Source organism: Oncorhynchus kisutch, linkage group LG6, assembly GCF_002021735.2.
Source record: "Oncorhynchus kisutch isolate 150728-3 linkage group LG6, Okis_V2, whole genome shotgun sequence".
Classification (NCBI taxonomy): Eukaryota; Metazoa; Chordata; class Actinopteri; order Salmoniformes; family Salmonidae; genus Oncorhynchus; species Oncorhynchus kisutch.
The window spans coordinates 61,822,305-61,828,374 of NC_034179.2; positions in this window are offsets into that span (position 1 = coordinate 61,822,305).

The following is a 6,070-nucleotide window of genomic DNA, read 5'->3' on the forward strand; positions in this document are numbered from 1 at the left end:
TATTTTCTAATATTTTGTTGTTGTGTTTTACTGTCAAGCAGCGATAATTTTGGCACTCTTATTTAGATTTCATTCAGTCAGTCATTTTGACAAAAATATAATTAAGTTGTATTTTTGTCATTTGAATAATGATTTAGTCTAGTTATTGTCAAAATGATGAAAACAGTTGACAATTTTAGTCACCTAAATTACCTTTCATTTTAGTCACATTTTAATCACATCATGTTTGTATTGCCTCATTAACCTACAGTATAAGAATTATCTGGCCATGTAATTCAGCCTAATTCCTTATTCAGCCTACATTGAGAGAGAGAGGGATGTAGATTTAGCGAGAGAGAGAGATGTAGATGTAGAGAGAGAGAGAGATGTAGATGTAGAGAGAGATAGAGAGAGAGATGTAGATGTAGAGAGAGAGATGTAGATGTAGAGAGAGAGATAGAGAGGTGTAGATGTAGAGAGAGAGAGAGAGAGGGATGTAGATGTAGAGAGAGAGAGATGTAGAGAGAGAGATGTAGATGTAGAGAGAGAGATGTAGAGATAGATGTAGATGTAGAGAGAGATAGAGATGTAGATGTAGAGAGAGAGATGTAAGAGAGAGAAAGATGTAGATGTAGAGAGAGAGAGAGAGAGAGAGAGAGAGAGAGAGAGAGAGAGAGAGAGAGAGAGGGAGGGATGTAGAGAGAGAGATGTAGATAGAGATGTAGATGTAGAGAGAGATAGAGAGAGAGAGGGATGTAGATGTAGAGAGAGATTGAGAGAGAGAGGGAGAGAGAGAGAGAGAGGGATGTAGATGTAGAGAGAGAGATGTAGATGTAGAGAGAGAGATGTAGATGTAGAGAGAGAGATATAGGTGTAGAGAGAGATAGAGAGAGAGATGTAGATGTAGAGAGAGAGATGTAGAGATGTAGATGTAGAGAGAGAGATGTAGGTGTAGAGAGAGATAGAGAGAGATGTAGATGTAGAGAGAGATAGAGAGAGACGTAGAGACAGAGAAATGTAGAGAGAGAGAGTGATGTAGAGACAAAGAGATGTAGAGAGAGAGAGTGATGTAGAGACAAAGAGATGTAGAGAGAGAGATGTAGAGTGAGAGAGAGATGTAGAGAGATATATAGATATATATATATATAGAGAGAGAGAGAGATGTAGAGAGAGAAAGAGATGTAGATGTACTACATCATTGGGCGAAACAGTCATTAGCTCCCTTCAAAGTCATTAGCCACCGTTCTTCTTTTGGACATCAAGGTGGCTGCGGCATCTGTGGACATTGATAACAATGGCAATGATGTGACCAAGTGACGGAGGTGAAACCCATATTACTTTGCCAATTCTTTGTGGCACCATCTGGTGATTGAGCTATTATAATTTCATGAATAGAGTCAATTCCATGAATAGAGTCAATGTTATTCCTTATTCAACATGTCCAGTGGCAACCCATCATTCAGGGCATGTGGGGCAGAGCACCACCTGTTTTGAACCTCACATTTTTAGCAAAAAATAATGTATCAGTTTGTCACATATCAGTTGGCAAACAATGTAAAAAAAATATATATATATATATATTTGAGTTAATAAAGCCGCATACAAACATGTTCTGTTTTCTTGAGAAAGGCAGTTCCAAAATGCAGGTGTTTCAGCCTAGCTCAGTGCTTTCTGTGGTGGTGGGGCAAGCCAGCAGAAAATATGGAGTGTTGCACCGTGATTGGCTCAGTGTTCTGTCACTCATGGGGACACTACGTCACCGCCAAGTCTAAGGGTAGAGCTCGAAAATTCTAGCCCCTTGGGTGTTGCCATAGAGTTACATTAGAAGTGCCCATTCAAGAAGGCTCAAGGTCATTGGCCACAGATGACTTCAAATCACGTTATATCTAGAGTAGCTTTGATTGGACTGATCATGTCAACATCATACATTCAAAATCTTAGCTAGCAATCATCATCATGAATCAAGTTGACAATCTACTGGCAAATCCTTTTTAATCCTTGTCATATGAAGAGAAATTATAGATAAAACGTATCGGTGCTCATCGACCATTGGACATAAACATTACACAACAAGTTGGAAATCGCAAATTCAACAATGAGTGGTTTGGAAGGAATCAGTGGCTAACTGTGAGTTCAAGACAACTGGGAACTCGGGAAAAACGAGCTACGACTGGGAAAATACGTTTTGAACTTTTTCATCCAACTCGGAATTGTAAATCGGGAACTCGGGCCTCTTTCTAGAGCTATGACCTGAAGATCACTGCCGTCATCATGATTCAACCTTTTTTGTTGTTGTTCCCAGTTGAAAGCACCCATACATCCAGAGAATGCCAGACTTTGATGACGAAGTTTGATGACAAAACAAGGTGAGTCCAAACATGTATTGTATGCTGCTGCATAAATGATGTAATAAGCCAGGGAGGCATACTCTAGCTAAGAAGGTAATACTAAATGTATATACCCCCTTTATTTATCCTACGGTTCTGACTTGGTGTACAGGGAGAACACCTTAAGAACGGCCCGTGTTCTGAATTCTGTCACTGTACATTTCAAAAGTGCTGAACAAATAAGTTATATTGACAACTTCCGTCCTAGCTCGCTCATTAATGTCTTCATCGAAATTACGGATGGTCTCTTATCTGCTCGTCATCCCCTTATGCCATAGTTTGTATATCTCAACTTTCAGTAGAAACCACATTTGTTTAAGCAAGTCAGCCATATTAGCTATGTTTTTTTAAAGTTAGTAAATGAGGCTGAATGAACTGTTTCGCTGCCAGACAAGGTTCCGCTGATAGCCAAGTGTAGCAGTGGTAAAGTGTTGGAACTGCTCTTGGGACAGCTTTATGTTGGCTCTAACAGTTTTTGGGCACCGTTTGTCACCGTTGTACTGCAATTCATGTATTGTTTAGTGTTGTGTAGTGTAGTGACTTTGCTGGCATGCATCCCACATATTTTTTTGTTTGTTGCCCCACCAAGATTTACATGCTAAAATCGCCACTGAACATGTCAGAGGCATGTTTGTTCTAAATAGCATATTTCTATCTGAACGTTCCAAAACATTGCATCCGGCTGAACGTACCCCAGGTTGTTAGATATAGCTACAGTAGCTAATGAGATAACATGACTGAACAAGGTGTAGCCTAAACAAATGGTAACGGTCCGGTACGCAATTAGCCTAGTTTTAGAACAGCCTGCGATATGCTGTAGCGGCGTATCTTTTCAACAGCAAGGGCTAGAATCAAGACGTTTTCTCTGCAGAAAAGAGGGAGACTTGGTTACGTTGGCTACAGAGCCTGGCTATGAAGTGCAGTGGTTAAATTGGAAGGGTTGAGCAAGACTACAAATTCAAAGACAGCTACTACTTTTCTCTTTTCTATACTCAGGGGAGAGAAAAACATAAGTAGACTGATGTTTTACTATTAAACTCAATGCTGCTAATGTTTTTGATTCCGTAAAGCAGCTTGTGTTTTCTTAACCAGGCAAAGGGCAGCTAACTAGAAGGCTGGTGGTGACTGGTTAGCTCCGGGGAAGCAAGAGAGTCACCTGCACGATGTGTATAATCTGTCACACTCATTGCTTGCTCCTCCATCGTAGGCTGTGCGTGCCGGGTCCTTCCCGCTGCTGAACAGAACTGCGCTGCACATCTGTGCTGCTAATATTAATTGTGGTTTTCACTAAAAAGCTCTCAATCTCTCTGGATAACTCTTGTCCAGTCCACCTAGCAGTCAGATTTTAGTCACAGAGATACAGTAAATTTGTCTCGTTTTAGTCAAATGAAAAGGGAAAAAAAACTAATTTTTGTTTATTTTTTTCCTGGGTCTATTTAGTTAGTTATAGTCTCGTCAATTGCCCCTGAAAAAATAGGTGTTTGATGAATATTTTGTTAATGGAATTAACAAATTAATTAATTAAAATAAACCTATTCCGGTATAGCCGGTTTCACCAAAACAAAATCACGTTTCCCCATCATCAAAGGCATGTGTATAATCTCTAGGAACTGTATTTAAACTGTATGTAAAAGTGAAATGTGTCCCTCACTATCAAATAAACGTCTGAATCCAACTTTTGTGTTAACGGCACCATATTCCTGCTGTGTAAACAGCAGGGTTGGGGCCAATTCAGAATTTTATTCAATTCAAACAATGAATTTGAACTCAATTTGAATTGATCACACCTACAGGAAGCAGGATTTGAATTGAATGAAGAATAATTAAATTCAAAACCATTCAAACCAATTCAACTGAGACACGAAACATGAAAGGATCATTAATTTGACAAATCTTTTATCAAAAGGATATGCCACCTATTAATGCAAAAATACAGATTTCTAATATTAATTTGAACTTTGATTCTAATTTAAATAGTCAGTCAAACAGTATTATTCTTTGTCACAAGATGTTCCCTTCCATACTGCGTGTTTGATTGAATATATTCTGGGTTTTTTTCCCACCAGATATTTTTAAAACATTAAGGAATTATGAATGATTATAGACAACCCACAACATGATCTTGGAATATTTCCAGACCACTATAATTATAAAAAATGGTTTAATACCACATTCAATTAGTTTTAGTCAAATGTTTATAGATATTTCAATTTGAATTTGTTTTTTATGGTGTAGAATGCCCTGTGTGCTTTCTCTCTCAGTTCATTCTCCGCCTCATTTAGGTGTCCAACTGAGCTTATTATTAAGCCTGAGTAATTGTAGTGTGCAATACTCTATAAACTTTGGTCTAATTCCTTGAGATCTGGATATTCTCTGGAAAATTGGTCTGCTAGGCTCTGCTAGAGGCCACGTGCTGTGGGTGACAGCAAGCACAAGTCATCTGCGAAGAGCAGGCATTTAACCTCTTAATTGTGGAGACTGAGACCAAGGACTGAGGATTTTTCTAGAATAGTGTCCAATTCATTGATGTAAATATTGAAGAGCGTGGGGCTGAGATTGCAACCCTTGCAAAGGCCCTGCCTCTGGTTAAAGAATTATGTTCTTCTCTTGACAATTTTGATGCTGCACCTGTTTCCCCCCTAAATTGTCATATTATTATGCCATTTAATTGAATTATGTCATACGTTTTGCCCCTGCACCACTTTCAATAACTTTGTAGAACAGTCCTGCATGCCAAATAGAATTAAATACTTTTTGGAAGACAATAAAGCAAGCATACACTGGTGTTATTGTGGTGGACATGTTATTCTATCAGGATGTTTAGGGTGGAAATATGATCGGTTGTGCGATGGTTTGGTATAAATCCAATTTGGTTTTTACTCAAGACGTTGTGCTTATTAAGGAAGCTTTAGAACTCTCTATGTCTCTGTCACTGTACTCTCTATTTGCCTCTCTCTCTGCCCCCCCATCTCTCTATCTGCCTCTCTCTCTGTACCCCCCCCCCCTCTCTCTCTTTATCTTTCTCTGCTCCCCCTCTCTCTCTCTTTAACTCTATCTGCCTCTCTCTGTCCCCCCTCTCTTTCTTTATCTGCCTCACTATCTGTCCCTCCTCTCTCTCTCTTCATCTCTATCTGCTTCTCACTTTGTTCCCTCTCTCTCTCCATCTGCCTCTCTCTCTATCTGCCTCTCTCTGTCCCCCCTCTCTCTGTCCCCCCCTCTCTGCCTCTCTCTGTCCTCCCCTCTCTCTCTGTCCCCCCCTCTCTCTCTCTCTGCCTCTCTCTGTCCTCCCCTCTCTCTCTGTACCCTCCCTTTCTCTCTCTCTGTCCACCCTCTCTATCAGCCTCTCTCTCTCTTCATCTCTATCTGCCTCTCTCTCTTCCTCTGCCTCTCTCTCTGTCCCCCCTCTCTCTCTTCATCTCTATCTGTTTCTCTCTCTGTACCCCCCCTCTCTTTATCTCTCTCTGTCCCCCCACTATCTCTATGTGCTTCTCACTTTGTCCCCTCTCTCTCTCCCTCTGCCTCTCTCTCTGTCCCCCCTCTCTCTACCTGCCTCTCTCTGTTCCCCCCCCCTCCTCTCTCTCTCTTTATCTCTATCTACCTCTCTCTCTGTACCCCCCCCCCCCCCCTTTGTCCTATCTGCCACACTGGACCCATCATTAAATGCCCCCTACCTCTCATTCAAAGTACCCCTGCCCCTATCTCCC